The sequence below is a fragment of the Dipodomys ordii genome, unplaced genomic scaffold (genome assembly GCF_000151885.1).
Source record: "Dipodomys ordii isolate 6190 unplaced genomic scaffold, Dord_2.0 Scaffold26, whole genome shotgun sequence".
NCBI lineage: Eukaryota > Metazoa > Chordata > Mammalia > Rodentia > Heteromyidae > Dipodomys > Dipodomys ordii.
This window is the reverse complement of record NW_012267242.1, coordinates 5,520,593-5,539,086: the sequence shown is the minus strand read 5'-3', so window position 1 is coordinate 5,539,086 and position 18,494 is coordinate 5,520,593.

Below are 18,494 nucleotides of genomic sequence, written 5' to 3'. Positions count from 1 at the left end.
GAACTGAATGGATTATAAATATGGAAAGACTGTAGGGTTGAAGGTTTTCATTGCTAGATTACATGAGATGGATTGATTGAAGGTGAGACCTTCAGGCCTATAGCTGGCATGGATGGATGGTAGTGCCAAGATGGAGATCTATGTAAAAAAGAATTAACAGGGGAACTGGACCACTTTGGGGTATGCTGAATTTGAAGTTTCTATGATACATCAAGGTGAAGATGTCTAATAGGTGAGAAATACATATTTACAATTAAACATAGTTATTTCTATAGAAGATCACACCATAATCATAAAGCCGATTGCTAAGTATTATAGCAGGGAAGCAACATTGAGGTATGTCAAATGACAAATAGCTTGACACAACCATTTTAGGGAAGGCATAGGCTCTTCATTGAAGCCAGTTGATAAATAAGCCCATGGGCTGATTTTTTCTTCTGACATAACATATGCTATGGTTGACCTTCTCTGCCTTCTACTTTATATACTTAACCACATTGCTGTAAGTTTTTTTTTAATTGTGAAAATACTGTACAGAGGGGTTACAATTACATGGGCAAGATAATGAGTACATTTCTTATCAAGCATTGTAGCCTCCTCCTTTGTTTCCCCTTCCCATCCCTTTCCATCCTCCCCCAGCACCCCCACCCAATCCTCCCTGCTCCCCCTCCTCCCCCTGCACGAAAGTTGTAAAGTTCAGTTTCGACATAACGACTTGTACATCTCATTGTTGCAATGGGTCCACCTGTATCCCTATTTAAACGATTTGTTTTTCCCCTTCCCCTCCACAAATTATACCGACATCAAATACAGTGAAAGCAGGGGTTATACTGTGGAGGAGGGACATACAAAGCAACAAAGAAATAATCTTATAAATGTGTTAGAAACAATCACATGAAAGAAAAAAAAACATTTGAATACATATCTTAGGGTTCATTTCCCTAACAGCACCTTATCTGACCTTTTCTGCTTGATTCAGACATACACTAGATATTGCAAATAAAGGAAGCCATGGGACCTATGTTTCTTTGGGCCTGGCTTACTTCACTTAATATAATTTTTTCCAAGCCTTTCATTTCCTAACAAATGGGGCAATGTCATTCTTTCTGATGGAGGCATAGAATTCCATTGTGTATATATACCACATTTTCTTGATCCATTCATCTACTGAGGGGCATCTGGGTTGGTTCCATATCTCAGCTATAGTAAATAATGCTGCAATAAACATAGTTGTGCTGGTAGCTTTAGTGTGGTCTTGTTTGTAAACATTTGGGTAAATGCCCAAAAGTGGGATTGCTGGGTCATAGGGGAGTTCTATGTGAAGTCTTTTGAGGAACCTCCATACTACTTTCCAAAGTGGTTGAACAAGTTTACACTCCCACCAACAATGAAGTAAGGTTCCCTTCTGTCCACATCCCCTCCAGCGTCTGTTGTTATTAGAGTTCTTGATTTTTGCCTTTCTAACTGAGGTGAGATGGTATCTCAATGTTGTTTTGATTTGTATTTCTTTTATGGCTAGGGAGGTTGAACATTTCTTCATGTGTCTATTGGCCATCCTTCTTTCTTCTTCAGAGAAGTTTCTCTTTAAGTCTTTAGCCCACTTATTTATTGGGCAGTTGATTCTTTGAGTATTTGTTGTTGGGGAGGTTTAATTTTTTGAGTTCCAAGTATATTTTAGATATGAGACCCTTGTCTGTTGTATGGCTAGTAAAGCTCGTCTCCCAATCCGTGGGCTTTCTATTGATTTTGCTAGCTATGTCCTTTGCCATGCAAAAGCTCTGCAATTTCATGCAATCCCATTTGTCCAACCTTTCTTTGATTTGTTGTGTGCTGTAAGTCTTATTGTGTAGGGAATAACTTTATCTCTTTCTAGTGATGCTGTATAGCTGTATATATGCATTCTCATTTTAAGATGTTATTCCCAAGATTTTATTCTCTTTTTTTTGGTCAGTCGTGGAGCGTGGAGCTTGAACTCTGGGCCTGGGTGCTGTCCCTGAGGTCTTCAGCTCAAGGCTAGTACTCTACCACTTGAGCCACAGTGCTACTTTTAAAAGGCTTTTTTCTGCTTATTTGGTACTGAGGAATCAAACCCAGGGCCTCATGCATGCAAGGCAAGAACTCTACCACTAAGGCACCTATTCTGAGTTAACTTTATTTCTTTTTCTTTGTGTGTGCGTGTGTGTGTACTGTGTACTAAACTCAGGGTTTTGTGTTCTCATTTAATTTTTTTTTTGCTCAAGGCTGGTGCTCCACTTCTGGCATTTTGCTGATTAAGTGGAGTCAAATTCTTTCTTTGTTTTGCGCAGGCTGGCTGCAAACCTGGATCCTCAGATCTCAGCTTTCTGAGTAGTTAGGATTACAGGTATGAGCCACCAGTGACTAGCTTCAACTTAGTTTCTGTAAATGATTCTTCCACTGTTTGTAAATAGTAGTTAAATAACTCAGGGATGCTTGAATTTTGTGTGAAGGTAGGTATCGTATGATCATTGAAGAAATTTAAGTCAAGGCAGTAAGTAACCTATTTTGGATGAGCCTAACTACCATGGATTCTTGGATCTAATGCTGGCAGGTTTATTCATTCAGTCGATTCAGTACACATTTATTGACCTGCATTTAACTGTAGAAGAATCAGTGCTGGATATTATAGAAATATAAAATTATAAATATATGCTGGCATGCACTTGGGAGACTGATCTTTCTATTGGAGACATGCCTTAACTCTTCCAGGTCCTGGCAAATTCTGCAGATATTATCTCTTTTTTGGGGGGGGGTCTGGTCATGGGGCCTGAACTCTGGGCCTGGGCGCTGTCCTTCAGCTCTTCAGCTCAAGGCTAGTGCTCTACCACTTGAGCCACAGCGCCACTTCTGGCTTTTTTCTTTTTGCTTATGTGGTGCTGAGGAATCGAACCCAGGGCCTCAGGCATGCAAGGCAAGCGCTCTACCACTGAGCCACCTTCCCAGCCTCAGATATTATCTCTTTTAGAAACCAAAATGTCAGCCATCTTCTTGTTCCCATACTCATCTTGTTGTTTAGCAAGGATTTTTGTTTGTTTGTTTTTTATTTTGATTCCTAATAGAAAAGCATCTCAATATATGCAATTAAACATTTTAATGATGGAGGATGATGAAATAGGTAACATTGATCAATTATTATTATACTCATTAACTCATGTGTTGAATGAAAACTCCTTAGAACAACTTCTTAAAGATAATAAAAATCACATAAATAAGAAAAATATTTTTAAATGCTAAGCAAAACTCTAAAGAAAGACACAGACCAGAGACTTTTGTGCAAAAATTCTGTGTCCAAAGAAACCTAGCAGGATAGGACATCATACCTCAGAGAACATTAGCAACAGGATTCTTTGAGGAGGGTTGTACTTTAACATCTGACCGGTTGGGCGAAAATTGTTTTGAAGACATATTACATTCCCTGATCAAATGGAAAAAAATTGACACCTGCCACGGTATCTAGGAAACACCCGACTAACATGGCCAAGAGCCACACTTTCCCACATGGCCTTGCTGTGAAAACCTTCCAATAGCCTCATCTTGGCAACTGGGACCCCCTTTACATGGAGACCGGCCATCTCAGAAGATCAGAGAAGGCTCCAGACTTGTATTTTCCTTTGGAAGCTCCCAAGTAGAGTTAATGAGTGGGGTGTGTGTGTGTGTGTGTGTGTGTGTGTGTGTGTGTGTGTGTGTGTGTGTGTGTATCTATCTAGTTTTTATCTAGTTTTTTTTTAATATTTAACCTAGCAGGCTCCCCCCCATTTCTGCCACTTTTAATAGCTGACTCAACTTTGTGGATATTTGTGCAATAAATAGATGAGTCAGGAGGTTTTGTGGGAACAGTTATATTAGAAATTCCTGTTCAATGTACTGCAGTATTGCGTCCGTGGCTTCCTGGGTTTTGAACTTCCTCTGACCCAGTATGATGGGTTTTTTGGTTTGTTTGTTTGTTTTTGTTTTTGCAATCCCTCAAGGGTTAATTTTCTTTGCTGCTTTTAGGGCTTGATGTGTATCCTCATATATTAATGTGGTTTTTGAAATGAAAAATCTCTACATGCACAAAGAGTGCCTTGGATAGTTTTGCATTTGCAAATAAAGCCCTAACAAATGCTCATTTAAAAAATATATTTCCCCAGCTGAGCACATTAAGGCTATAAGCTGCATCTTTGTATTCACTTCAATAAACCAGGTGTGCTTCTGGAGATTAGCTATTTTTTATAAAGAATGATTTTGAAATAAATGACAATGGGCTCATTTCTCTTTATGCCGAAGATAACATTAAAGGAAAACTGCCGTGATTAGTTTTAATATCTCAGATAGCTTAATGAGTACTTACTAAAAATGTGAGGTATGTGTATGTGTTTGTGTGTGTGTGTGTGTGTGTGTGTGTGTGTGTGTGTGTGTGTGTGCATACACAAGAGAGAGCATATAAGCACAGAGGGTAGATATATGTGTATACAAGTGCCTGAATAATTTTCTAACATCTTAAGTAATACCTGTCAGGGATTTTAATAACCCAATGCCAGTGAGTTATTCCAGTGACTCCTTTTTTTTTTTTTGCAGTGGCTTTAGGTAGGAAGTCCATTTTCCTGTGGAGCTTTTTTATTTTTATGTATTTTTTGAAAGACGTGCCAGTCAGAAAATATGAAAATGGACTGGAAATTTATGTGCCAGTTGTTTGTGGTCTCTTTTATAAACTCCCTACAGTTTCTTTTGCACTTGATATCTCCTCTGAATCATGAGCTGGAGGTCAGCATAGGCATTTGGGGTATAGGGGTTAGGTGTAGAATAGTATGTGGAGATTACATTAGGAAACATCACAGAGGAGTTAAGGATTTCTAAGAAGGGCTATATCACTTTAATATGGATTGAAGGTGGAGTGGGATGGACTTGGGTCCTTCCATGTGTCTTTCTAGTATAGTTCAATAGTCAGTGAATAGATAGTGAATACAACTAGTGGGAGGAAACCATGGTTGAGAAAGAGAGGTAGGAAAGAGAGCCATGGTGTTAATGGGGCTGAAGTACTAGTGTCTACTCACAGAGACCAATCAGGACAGGATTCTTGTGTATCTGAAAAGAAGGGTAATTAGTGATAGGCTTACTACCTACATGAAGAGGAGGAAGAAGAGGAGGAGGAGGAGGAGGAGTAGGAGGATGAGGAGGAGGAGGAAGAGGAAGAGGAAGGGTCTGAGAATTCAGAATTTCAAAGCCAGCTACCTAGTTCTGTAAACTGTCAGAAGGGATTATTGCTTTATTAAACAATTGACTAAGTCTTGATCATTTAAAAACAGATCAGATCTTTAAATCAGAGCCTGAGTTTGAATTTAAATGTCAGACATTAGCTTAGTGCTGATGTGGAGGTCAAAAGATCTACAGTTTATTTATCCTCCCCCTTTATTCTTGCCTTTGAATATTGTACTGTTATTGGTGTCTTTTCTAGAATTTGGAAAGAGAAAGGCAAAATTCTAAATCTGGTGGTTTTCTTTTAGTTGAGCTTTAAGAAATGGTATAAGCAGAGAGATGAGGTAGAGGCTGTTGCTAGTAAGTGATGGATGAATTTCAGGAAAACAAACAGTCATGTATGTTTTCCATAATCCCAGGGAATTGATCTGGAATTGACTCTGAGTTCCTAGTTTTTGTCCTGTTGTAAAATGGGCATAGTTTGTATCAAAAACATTAACATTGTCTTTAGAAATATGGTATAAGTTGTTGTCAGTTTTTGTTAAGAGTCAGGATGTGGGCACCAACCCAATAATCTTTGTCTTCTTTTCCTGAGATGCTAGCTCAATATGATCGTAATGAGAATCAGGATAAAAATAGCTAAGTTTAAAACTATGGGTTAGGGTAATGGCTTTTTAATGAAACTACTGAGGAACACTGTTGTCATACAGGGTCAGCATTGATGTGTTTCATTTTAGGAAGTCAGACTGAGAATTTGGTTCATTAGCGATAAGTTTGCAAAGTTCATTTATTATTGACAGGCTTTGAAAAGTACACCAGCTTTTCAGGTTGAGTCTGGGTGATTTTATATTGTTTGTGTAAATGGAAGAGAAAAGCTTCCTCTAGGTAACTGTACCCAGCTTCCTTCTTTCCATTTCTGGAAGGCGCCTTTGAGCCCAATTTAGCTTCAATGGGTAGGGGCACTCACTTTGCTGGGTGTAGGATTGGAATGAGGTTTGATGGCACTAGACATGTATAGAGGTTTGTCTTTTCTGCGTTTTTTGGTGGAATCTGGGCTTGAACATCTCTCAACATGTGGATTGTTATGGAAGGGTATGTGCATGTCTGTGTGTGTAGGTGTGTGCCAAGGAACACTTGATGTTTGTCATTCGATTTGAACTGGAGCAGGGCACAGAAAAGAGATTTTTTTTAAAACAATGGGATTTTACAAAAGCAACTTCTGAACATGTTTTTGAGGCAACAGAGGGAAGTCTCAGGCTACTGAGGAATGGGGCGCTGTCCTTCATACACTTTTCCACAGAAGAGACACCATTTGCTCTGGCAAGGGTGATAAACCATGGCTGTATGGGCCAGGACCCAGGAATCGTATCTCCCAGAAGAAATAGCAGAGCTGACCAATAAGTGTTCTATGGCTGGGTCACTAGAGGTCATCACTCCTTGCCAGCTTGGAGCTCCTTGGCTGCTTTCATTTAAATAAACCCTTCTGGGGACATTTTTCCTTTTCTGTGATATATATATATATATATATATATATATATCACCTGATTTGTTCATATATATATGAACTATATATATATATATATATATATATATATATGAACAAATCAGGTTTCTAGTTTTTGCTCTGACCGCTTATACTTGGACTTAGAAGCATCTCCAAACTTACTTGTTTACATATATTTGCACCAATACTATTCTTTTGTTTAGAATGGGCCTCTAGGGGCAAGAATTTAAAGGTTGAGTATGGGGAGAGGGAGGGGATAATGGAGTTCCTCTGTGTACTCTGTAACTGCTTCTGGAAGCCAGAGAACATGCAGTGTGTGTGTGTATAGCTGTGCATGTGTGTATGTATACCCATGCATAGGTGTAAATGGGTGTGTATGTATATGCATGTGCACACCTACATTTCTCTCTTTCATTCCTAGGTGACTTGTCCACACCCATTCAGCAAAATGCTGTGTGTCTGAGTCGCACCTTAAGACTCTCCTTTCTTGAAATCAAAACAATTGGTGGTCAGTTGTTATTTGAGATAAGGTTAGATTTTTAAATGACACCCTAGAGAGAAATTTTAGCAGCTTGGGATCTGCTTTGGGGGAAAAAATGCTCTCTCTCTATTTCCATAATTTTTATATTTCTATGTCATTCAGCATACTGTATAGCTGAATGGTTCAAGGAAAACAAATGGAGAGAGCTATCCATAATATAAATAATTCTACACGTTATCAAAGCAGAAATACATATCTGTGGTTAGATGGAGCTCACCTGGTGAAGTGATGGGTTCTTTCAGCGTGAGATGGGATGCTGTCAGGAAGCAGGGAAAGATGACAGCGGCACAGTCAGGTGACAGATCCTCAAATGTCACTTGAGAGCCTACTGGGTGCACGGCTTTCACAATAACCTTGAAGGTTTTTGAGGACAAGGGTAGTTACTCCCTTCAAAAATGTTAGGGGCAAAGCGTGCCTGCCAGAGCAAGATTTAAACATGAAAAGTAAAATTAGAACCTATACACCGACTAGTATCTAATTCTAATTGAAGTGGGGATTCTGTAGGACAGAGAGCAGGTGTGGTTTTAACTGTGACACTTGAATCTGCCAGCTGGTGGGATGACTGTCAGATGCCTGCTTACTCTCTGATATCTAAGACCTCTTAATGTTCCAGGAGGACACGGAGTGGAAACAATAAGCAAAAGCTTGTTTATTGTGTGAAAGGCTTGTTGTAGACACTGATTCCCATTCCCCGCCACCCTCCCCTGCCATCCCGCACCCAAGAAGTAAAGGAACATTTACCTCTTAGATCTAATCTGGACATAGTTAGCTTCTTCAAGGTCATCCTGTAGACCAATTAGATTAGAGGATTATTTTAAGTTCTCTGCTGAACTATTCTTTTTTAACAGTGTGTTCTGTATTATGCATGGGTGGAAGTGTGTGTGTGTGTGTGTGTGTGTGTGTGTGTGTGTGTGTGTGTATGTGTGTGTGTGGATGCATGTATTCTTTCACCTTTTAAAATACACTACCTTTATCCCAACTTGCGATGCATGTTTAAAGGATTTAATGCACTTGCCGTCTTGTATCGGGAGAATGATGGAGGATTAGATGAGGAAAAAAGGGCTTTTGGCACAGCTTGCAGGCTGTTAGTTCCACCAACTGTGGTGTCAGCTATGATCTTTTTACAGTGCCTCTGACTGTGGGGCCTCTTAGCTAGAGATCCCTGGGTCTCTGTGATTTCTTTCTTTCTTTCTTTCTTCTTTTTTTAAAAATAATAAAAAAAAGATGAGAATACTTTTTCATACTTTTCCTGAGCACCCAATCTGTAGAGACTAAACTGAACTAAAACCGAGAGGGGAAATCATGATTTAGGAACATAACTACATTTAAGAGTCTTCTGTCTGTTGAGGTTTGCCCACTATAAAAGTCACTGGACTTTATTATAGAATAATAGGATGTGTTGCCAGAAAGCCAAAATAAAACAAGTGCTGTATGGTGAAATAATTGAATTGGGATGTGTTTCTTATAATCCCAGGACATCTCTGAAGCTCCATTTAAGTGGAGTTAAGTGGGTACAGTGATAGCCCTTGTTGAGTATCACAGTGTACCCAGCACAAGTGCAAAATTTGGGTCTAGACACTCAAACCGGTGTTGTCAGAATCTCCATCTAAATGTCTGATGTTAGTGTCCGATGTTTGGCAAATTATCCAACCTCCCCAGTTCAGAACTTTTTTTGTTTTAAGGTGTAAAGATGTATTCCTGTGGTAATTTTACAAGAAAGGAAAAAAATGTAATTGCTGATAGAAAAACCTAAAATAATCTCCCATGGAAACTCTCATCATCGGAAAAAAAGTGTCTGATGGCTAACTTACTGCCATAAAAATGGAACTTGGGTAACATATTAAATCCCAGAGTAATGAAATGAATAATTTGAAAAGAGTGATTACATTGCAGTCCAAGGATAGAGGGAAGAATGTTTTCTTGTCTGTGGCAGAAAGAGGTCAAGATGACCCAGGTTTGGTCTGCTTCCTTCCTAATGAGGACTGTTGCCAGGAACACAAGACAGTGGCTTCCTGTCTTAGCCCCGTGGAAAGAGACAGGATTTGAACCCAGCAGCTGAGTCACGTGTTTCCTTCCATGACAAGCCCTGAAATCTATTTTCCTGCCATTTTGGAGCTACTCTTATGAAATTTAAAAAGATTCCCTGTATCAGTTTTTATGAAACAGGTTGTGTCAAATATGAGGGTAACCACATATGCTGTGAGAGATATCATTAGGATAAAATTAAATTTAGTACTCCTGGCGTTCTCTCTTTGTCTTTGTGTGTGAGGGGGAGGTAGATAAGTTGTTGTGTGTGGAGTGTTTATCTTTATTTCCACCATGTTCCCATGGAACCTGCCTACAGAGCTTAATACAGAGCCCACGAAGATTTGTTGATCACTCTGTGACTATGTGCAAAAGATTGCTGTTCAGAGGCATCAGATAGGGTGAAGAATAAAGACCACCTTCAGATTAGCAGAACTTCCATCCTTGGTGGAGGAACAAAACATAGTAAGACACAAATACTTTGAAAACACATGAAAAGTTTGTGAAAGCAAGTACAGATTGGTAGAATGATGTCCTGTGAAACAAGTGTTTTAATAGGAATTGGATTTAGTTAAATCAGTTAGATCAGTTAAATCAGAAAGAAACATAATGAAAATAGTCTTTGTTTTAAAATGGTGTGTGTGTGTGTGTGTGTTTAAGGGGGCAGAGAGAGAGAGAGAGTGCTAAAAGTAACTATCCTATCTGAGTCTGCAACAGGCACCTTGGAAGACTAGGGATACTCAAAGGGAAAGTGTGCTGCGGGGTGCCAGTCGATCACTCCTGTAATCCTAGCTACTCAGGAGGCTGAGATCTGAGGATCGTGTATTCAAAGCCAGCCTGGGCAGGAAAGTCTGTGAGACTCTTATTTCCAATTAACTACCAGAAAACTGGAATTGGTGTTATGGCTCAAGTGATAGAGGGTTCATTGAGCTGACGAGCTCAGGGACAGCTCCCAGGCCCAGAGTTCAAGCCCTATGACCAACAGAAAACAAAACAAAAACAAAAGGAAAGTGAAATATTTGTTGGTCCATACCATTCCCAGGTTCTGAAGGACATGTGAGCTCAGCCTTGTGGGCCACAGGTAAGCAGCCAGAAGTGATTCCTTTGGCCATGGAAGGGATTCTTTCTCTGGCAGGTCTATATTTTCTGCTTGCATTCAGGGCAAGAATGCTGATCACCCGCAGCACTGACAGGAAAGTCAGCAGGGACAGGTAGGCTTGAAAGAGGAAGCATTCTGGGGCCGACTGACTGACTTGTTTGCTATTGCCTTTGACACTCATAATTGAGGATAATTTTCATTCAGATGATTCACTTATATGGGGAACCTAGGTCTCTTTAAGTCTCTAACAAGCCATTTAGGATTCCTTCAAAATAGCTTTGCCACAAATCCCATTAGTTTTTCTCACTAGTTTTTATTTTATTGTACTTTTTAACTTTTGGGTTAAACCTAAATACCCAGTAGTGCTTGGGAGGATTGCTTTTTCCTTCTGCATTTATCTTCTTTCTGTGGCCAGAGATATTCAGAAAGGGTTGGTCTTCATTTGGGGAAGAAAACATAGTGGGAATACAAGTCTGCTTTAAGATGGGCAGTACTAGAAAATTGGCCTCATCTGTCAGATACTGATCTCTTATATACCCACTAGGACTAGTAGTAACAACAATGGCTATTTTTTATGGAGACTCTGCATCAGCATTTTGCTGAACACATTTTACACATGATCACAGCATTCCTAATGAGGTTGATATTATGAATCCCACGTCATCAATGATGAAACTGAGGCCAAGTCATATTCAGACACAAACCAGAACAAACAAACAAACAAAACCTTGGCAAATGTCATCCCACCAGATCAACTGAGATTTGAGCTGTGGACCAGTCTGTTCTGTCCTGATTTCCCATCAACAAGGAGGATTTGCCATTTAATTACATGATCTTTGAAAGTGTTTCACGCTCGCGCGTATGTGTGTATGTGCGCACGCGTGTGCGTGCATGTTTGTGTGCGTATGTGTGTTGATTCTCCATATTTTACATGTAACACAGGAAATCATACTTCTTGCTCTTCTAATTTAAATTGTAATATTCCATTAGGCATGGCTTGTTTCCAACTTCTCTGTTTTAAAATGAATTATTGGATATATGAGTACCATTGGTTCCCACCTTAGCCTCTATGGGCCTCTAATAGCATGACACAAAGGAATAGAGAAGTAAGACCCAGGTTAATGTACCTGGCTTCCATGCTTTCTGCAGACCTATAATTTTACTTACTTGTATGGCAAAGGGTTTGTGGCAGAAAGTTGGCTCTTATCTCAGGGAAAGTAGTGATCGCCCTAGTGATTGAGGTGTTAGAGCTGGTGCACCATAAAACAACTTCCCACAGAGTGGTAGGTCCCTGTAATGTGTCATCAGACTAAGCTGAATCTGAATGGGGACAAAGTCCCTTCTGTGCCTGTTTAAACTTGACTCAAAAGTGGAAAGCTTTGGGAGAATACTGAATTTTGAGATGTCATGGGTCAGACCTTTAATGATGATTAAGAAGAAGCTTCCAGGTGTGATTCTACATGAAAGAAGTTCAGAATATAGGAAGGAGGAGTTCCAGAAAGGTCTTCAGAAGCCAGAGGCTGGCTCAGCTGGTACCTGGCTGAGGTAGGTGGGGAGGGGGAGTAAAGTGTGGTGAGAGTTGAGGTAAGAAGAGGCTGCTGAGACCTAGCCTTAGCATGGGATGCAGGGGACTGGGCACTTCTTTGATGACAAATTCAAGGCCACAGCAGGGTAGGTTTTCTCTTGCTTTCGTTCCTCTCTCCTTCATTCAGGTATCACCTCTCTTAGCAGCACTTAGCCATTGCAAATGAGGTTTTTAGGGGTGCCTTTCTGATATCAATAAAGGATTATGGGTGTACCCCCCTTTCAATCTTTCTTCTGTTGCTTCGTCATGGCCCTGGGCCACGGGGGGTTTCTTTGCCTGAGCCTATATCAGTGGAGAAAGCTATTTAAGAGGTTTTACTTTTACATCTGAGCAGCCAAATTGTGCATGTAACAATGGGGACCCATTAGTGCACAATAGAGTATCCCTGGTGAAACATTGAGTGTGTGTGCTTAATATGCAGTGAATGACACCATGGACTCCTAAACAAGGAGAACATTTCCATACCATTTGGGGAAAGGGAATTCCGTGGCTGTTGCATTTGTTTATGCAAGTGATAGAGCTGTCATCATAGCTCCTAGGTTTTTCAGGGCAACCACCCCCAAATATCCAAACTAATAATAAAACATCTTCTGATAGGTTCATATATGTTGGCACTGTACATTTTCTGGATTTGAAGTTTCATTTCTATTCCCTTGGAAGCTGATGTTGGATAGTTACACACACACACACACACACACACACTCTCTCTCTCTCTCTCTCTCTCTCTCTCTCTCTCTCTTCTGGGGCTGAGGATGTGGGAGAGCTCAGCAACAAAGCACTTGCCTAGCATGTGAGAGGCCCTGAGTTCAATCCCTAGTATCTGAAAGAAAAATTCCGTCCTGTTTACTTCTATTGTCCAGGCATCTAGAATTGAACATGGTTCTGAATGAGAATCTTTATTTCCCTCAAGGTTTGTATACTGTATTTTATCCTCTGTGGGAAGTCAGTGGGAAAACACATCACCTACTCAATATATCTTATTGGGGGGGAGGTGGAGAGTGAGGCCCAGAAAGATTGAGGGATCTGATCCAAGGTCATAAAAATGAAAGAACTGAATGGTTAGTAGACAACTTACTGAAAATTTAATTTTCAATAATTAAAAGGCAGTGAAAGTAGAAGAGGCCAAAATTCAACATATATCTTTGTTAAATGAGAAAGCAAAAGCAATTAGCTTTGCATTCCTTAGATAAATCTACTAGCATATTTTTTTCTTTGTCAGGTTTAAAATGACCCACTCACTATGTTTTGACTAAAACTGTCCTGATTTTAGTTCTTTATGGTTCAAGCAGCAAGTCCCAAATGCCAGGAAGCCTTTGTGTCCTAAAGAATTAGGACAATTGGTCACAAAAATTTGGCCAAAAATGTATGTTACTATATTAGGTTAAAGTGGTCATACTATTTCCCACTCCCTCCTGAACTCAGTTTCTCCACACTGAGTTATTTTCTCTTAAGAGGGATCCTGAAATCTATGAGGTAGAATATGTATTGGCTTTGCCCCTACCTTTGGTTTGAAGGGGGAACACAAGTATTGAGTTCTGTGTATTTTTTTCCTCCTATATTCTCTTATCTGTTCTCATTACATTTAGGACCAGTTGAGGAATGGTCTCTCAGTAATTTCTCTGGCATTTTGTTTTCATCCTGGGTCTCACATGCAAGAAACCTGGAAGATAAACGAGCAAATTTTTGCTAGGAATGACAGAAAATGTTTTAGCTTTTGCTGCTTATACATGATTTCAGTGACTTTTCAAAAATCAATACTTCAAAAATATGAAACTATTTACAGTTTTCAGGATATCTATCTATCTATCTATCTATAGATAGATAGATACACACACACACACACACATACACACACACACACACACACACACACACACACACACACACACACAGACTTCAGGGCTGGGCCTGGTGATGCAGGCTACTAATTACAGTTACTCACGAGGCAGAGATAGCAGGATATCTTGGTATAAAAGTTTACTTGGGCGAAAACACAAGACTTTTTTTTCCAGTTTGTAATTTTTTTATTGTAAAACACAAGACTTCATCTGAAAAATAAGCTAAATGATAAAAGCTGGTGGCATGGCTTAAATGGTAGAGTACTTGGCTAGTAAACACCAAGCCTTGAGCTCAATCCCCATTCCTGCCAAAAAAAGAATGAATGAGTAAGTAAAAAGAAACCCGAACCAACTAACCAAACAGAAAAACAATAAATAGGCTTAGACTAAATTTGGACTCTAGGTCATATAATCTGCCATACTCTACTGTAGGGAATATCTGTTCAGTGAATTACATTTTCTTTTCTTCAGTCGGTGATGGGGCCTGAACTCTAGGCCTGGGTGCTGTTCCTCAGCTCTTCAGCTCAAGGCTAGCCCTCTACAACTTGGGCCATAGTACCACTTCTGGCTTTTTCTGCTTATGTGGTGCTGAGGAATGGAACCCAGGTCCTCATGCATGCAAGGCTAGCACTCTACACTGAACCACCTTCCCAGCCCCTGTGATTTACATTTTTAAAGGCCACATATTGTTGTTTGGATCTGTGATCAGTATAAATCTTCTTGATGAGATATTCTGTACTTTTTGGTTTGCTTTTTGAAATCCAAGTGGTCACCCTCTTTCAAGTGCTTCACAGTTACCCTGTGTGGCTCGTGGCTCCTTGTGTTGCACAGCAGATCTCTAGAGCATTTTGATCAGGAGTAATTGAACAAGTGGTTAACTCCTTTGTGCTTTTTTTTTTTTTTTTTTGTAAAGTGGCACTGACTTTATACCTGGGTCATTGGGAACCTGGCTGAATTTCTGATAATGCTGGCCAGTTTATACCATGTATAGCTTGGTTTTATCTCCTGCTTATGACCTGTGGGAAGTTTATGAGATCTAGTTTGGCAAAGGAAGATGCAGAAGAAGGGCAGTGCTGCAGTCCCGTGGATTTTGGACAGGTTGATAAGAATGATTTTGAGGGTCCATTGACCCCCGTCAGCAGTCTCCTAGAGGAAGGGTGGCATCGGAACTAATGAGGGTGTTAAACTCCAGTTGTCTTTTCTTGAGTTGGGAAATACCTGTCTCCTGTGCGAAGGGAGGACTACAGTTACTAGTTATATAAACAGAGGAAATGGAAGAAAATTTCATTGTGTGATGATTCCCTACACCACTCACCAGTGCCTTTTCTGAGACATGCTTTCCTTTTTGGTCAAAGTGCATTTTCCTGGTTTAGATCTTCCTCCTTTCCTCCCTACTTAAGGGACTATTCAGACCAGCTCAAGAATTTTATGAATAGGAAAGCCCTGTAGTGCATTTAACTCAGGAAAATGTCCCCTAGAATAGATTGTTTCTGAGTCAAGTGTATAAATATTCTGGCTCAAGTCTTTTTTTTTTCCCCTTAATGAATTGGTCTGGCGGTAGTTAAAGCCAACTGTGGTCTAGCAGAATGCTCCAGAGAGAAAATTGAATGGACACACAACACCGTCATAGTTTCCTTCTTTTATATAATGTGTTTTTGCAACGTATTAGAAAATTAACTTTAAGACAACTGGCAGGACCTGTTGTATTGGTCTGGCCCTTTGGAAGCAGTGTAATGTCTTTTATTCATAGTGTCTTGAGTCTTCCTACTTGGTGAATTTTGGAAGACACAAACAGCTGCCATGAGGCTTTCCCCACTTCCTGGTAAGCCATTCAAGTTTATCATCCCTTACTGTCAGTTTCTGAGCTAGTGAATAGAAAAAAGGGATTTTTTAACTTGTGATACTTTTAAAAGGGGCTGCTAATCAATTTTTCTTATTATTTTATGCCCTCTGTTTTTATACTACCCCCACCAGCTGGTTAATCATGCAAAAGCTGAACACTTCATTAGCCAGTACATGTTTGCCCATGGGCATTTCTGTAGTAAATTAGTTCTTTCTATTTATACAGGTAAGTCATGGCCAAAAGTCTTATGAGGTGCCAAAGGTAAGGGTTAGAATTAATTTCCTCTTTTTCACACACTCCCTTTCCTTATAGTTTTTTTTTATATTTAGAGAATTTGTTTTAAACTCATGCTATAAAAGTATAGGATTACCTTTGAATCGAAGATGAAATTAAAGGGCAACTTTTTGGTTTGCAATGTTTGCATGGCCAGTACAATTTTTGGCCCAGGACTTGTGTTTCAGAAAGCAAGGGCAGAAAATGTAGCAATTAGGGTTTTGTTTTTCAAGATGGAGTTTGGAAAACTATGGTGAAGAGGTTCATTCCACATAAGCACAAGCCAAGATAGAGAGCAGACAGTATCATCAACAAATATGGCTCCAGGGTTGGTGACACCATGTCTATGTAAATGGGTATGTGGCCTTTTCACAAACACATCAACAGTTTTTTTTGGGGGGGTGTCTTTTAGTGCATATTTCCAGGAACTGGAAAAGCATTTTTGGCCAATGTGATTTTTTTTTCCAGAAAACGACTTGTATATTGAGTCATTGAAATTTGTCATTCCTAAAATATACAAAATTTAACCTAGAACTTTTGTCTCTCACCCTTCTCCTGTGAGGAGTTATTTTTCACTAGAAGATTCCACAATTCCATAAACACAGCTACCAGGCAAAGCTTGGACCCCCTTCTGAACTTGACATACCTCACTACGTCTGTCTACCACAAGAGTTTTGGGCTTGTGTGTCTACCAGCCATAATTGTCTGTGAGTTAGGAGTTTTGGGTTCCCATGTGGCTTCTTTGTCTTTCTATTTTTGGCACAACCTTCCTAATGGAAATGATTTCCAACATTTACTTTAGTAGTTTCCTGCATGGATCTTTTTAAGTCCTTCCTGGTCTGTTCATGGGGTGCTAATGTTGGTAGAGGCTGAATTAATTCCCTCCATCATGTGGAAATAAGATGCTATTGTATAAGGTCTGTTTCCTTTAATAGATTATATGGAGGGGAGATAGGTACACTGATGAAGGTTGGGAGAGAAGGTGGACAGAAAGTGTAGGGGATTGGGAGAGGCATGTAGTCTGCTCAGCATTTGAAATTTTGTGACTCTTGTTACAGTTTTTAGAAAAGATGGCTCAATGTTGGTGGTTATTTGTTCACTTCCAGAGTTCAGGAAGTGAGGCACTGGTTTAGGAAATCTCAATAGGCATGGAGATTTGAGACAGAGGAAACTGACACTCGATTATGCACCAGTGGCAGTCTATAACAGACAAGGCTTCTTTCATTCAGCCATTAAAGGGCAAGTGTTGCCCACTATTGTTATTTGTCTCCTTGATTCTCTTGTTATCCTTTTCGCTTGGGATTTTCATAAAATCCCAGTCTCTACTGCTTCCCTTCAACTGCCCAATCCACTCCACAAAAGAAACTGTGTGGGTAGCTTCCTTTTGCATGGTGGGCTGATGATTGCTGGGAGTGAAACTTTTTCTTTTGGCATATAGTTTTAATTCCAGTTTAATGGTGTGGTTTGTGGCTCTCTGCTTGCAGTTCCAGTTCCTGTTTAAATACTAAAATCTATTGTTTGTCTCTATTTCTAGACAACATAATTGCATTGCTAACTGGCAGGAACAATTAGGTGTACAGCATTATGAAGAAATAAAGGTTCCAGGCTCTAAGATTTAGCTCGATTTCTAATTACCCTGATTCCACTCTGTAAGAGTGATTGCAAGGGCCGAAGTCATGCTTATAACAAAGAAGCAGTGGTGTGGAGACAGGAAGGCGATTCCATAAGGATTGGGTGACATGGGTATTAAAACATAGAAAGTAAAAAGGTTTTGGGTGGTGAGAGAAAAATCTAGCAATTGGATAAAACCATTAGTGCCTAAAAGTGGGTGAATTTGAGAAATGGTAGGGCCTAGTCATGATTGGCAAGAGTCTCCTTCTGGGGCATTTTTTTTTTCTTTTGTCCACAGCAGGGCTCTGTATGGAATGTTTTCTGCTAAGTAAATCATCTGTAAGTCACCGTAGGCTGTTTGTGTGTAACAGTATGTTGTGGGGCTGCTAAGTTAATGCAGTTAATATTCAACACAACTTTTGGGGGTCACCGATCCCTCAGGCAGGTTCACCAGAAAAGGCTACACATTAATAGCACTCTAAATTAGATACCCCCAAGTGCATAGTCACATATGTGATAAAATGTAAAACATCCCACCACCCCAGCCATACTCAGGCCAGAGGTGGCTTTTTAATAACCAAGGAACTGGTACCCTGGCCTTCCCAGAGCCCATCATTCTTCTTTGGGAAGAAGTGAGTTGTCTTGATTTCATGGGCATTTTACAGACTCTTTAATTAACAGTGAGTGGTATCTTTAAAATTCTGGCCTTTTGCAGGTTCTTCCGATAAATGTAGCCGATTTGGGTCTGATCGTCTGCTGAGTTTAATTGAAATGAAGCCTTTGTTGGCATGTCTTCCTTTGCCTTAAAGGAAAAGATGTTCTCTTGTCCCATTTGGCCAACGGGCTGGATCAAGTTGGAAATCTAGTGGCAGGTAGAGGGACAGCTGTCACCCAGGCTACAGGTCAGGCTCTTTCCATGCCTCCAACTAAGAGAATTAAATCAGGAGTTTCAGAGAGGTCCGCAGGGCCCAGCTGGCAAGAG